The sequence below is a fragment of the Arachis ipaensis genome, chromosome B04, assembly GCF_000816755.2.
Source record: "Arachis ipaensis cultivar K30076 chromosome B04, Araip1.1, whole genome shotgun sequence".
NCBI classification, from domain to species: Eukaryota; Viridiplantae; Streptophyta; class Magnoliopsida; order Fabales; family Fabaceae; genus Arachis; species Arachis ipaensis.
Window position 1 is genome coordinate 127,393,863 of NC_029788.2, and position 1,066 is coordinate 127,394,928.

Below are 1,066 nucleotides of genomic sequence, written 5' to 3' on the forward strand. Positions count from 1 at the left end.
GAATCAGAATCAGGGGAGAGAGCTCGCAAGGGAGAGAGGAGACGCGAGCCTTGCCACTGTCGAAGAGCTCGTGAAAGGAGAGAGAAAACGCACGGCCAAGGAGAGGAAGAGGATGCCTCGTTGCCGTCGCGCTCTACCACTGCCGCCGGTGTTTCTGGTCCTCGTCGCCGCTTCACGTCCTCGCCGCTGCTCCACATCACTAGTCCTCCCTAGGGTTCCTATTCTGTTTCTGATTCGTTCTGCTTCTGCTTCTAATTTTTTTTGTTTCTGATTCTGATTTTGTTGTTCTTGTGCTTCTGATTCTGATTCTGATTTCATTGTTTTTGTACTTTTGATTCTGTTTCTTTGATCTCATTGTTGTTGCATTTTTTATTTCACTGTTCTTCTATTTCTTTGATCTCTTTGTGTTTTGTTCTTCTAATTATTTGTGTTCTGATTTCTTTGATCTTCTAGTGCTTTATCAGTAGAGAAAACAAGCTGCAATGCACAATACCACATTTTTCTGAGCTTTGTATATTTGAGAAACAAAATCAATTCTCTGAGCTTTGTATTTCTGATTCTATTTTTATGTTTATTACATTGGTTTTGCTTTTGATTTTATTGTTATTGTTGCTGGTGCTGTGATGAAGAAAAAGAAAAGGAAGAAGAGATGCTGCTCGATAAGAAGAAAAAGAAGAATAGAAACTGGGTATTTTGGTGAAGAAGGAGAAAGGTATTTTAGTCCGAAAGACAATTTTAAAACGAAGTTAAACCTTAGGGACGATTTTGTATGAAAAAAAAGAGGTTAGGGACGAAAAAAATTTTCGGCCTATACCTTAGAAACTAAAATCGTACTTAACCCTAATAATAATAAGAGTAATTTACCTTAATAAAAATGATTGCAGACCAAAATTATACAAATATTCTAAATAGAGTTTAGTTGTATGTTTGTTCTAATTAAATTTATGTAAATTAAATTAGACAAATTTGATTTACGCATATACACATAATTAGATCAAGCAGATTTGATTTATGTGCGAAAATTCGCATCCATATAAATCAAATTAAACTAATTCGATTTAGTAGC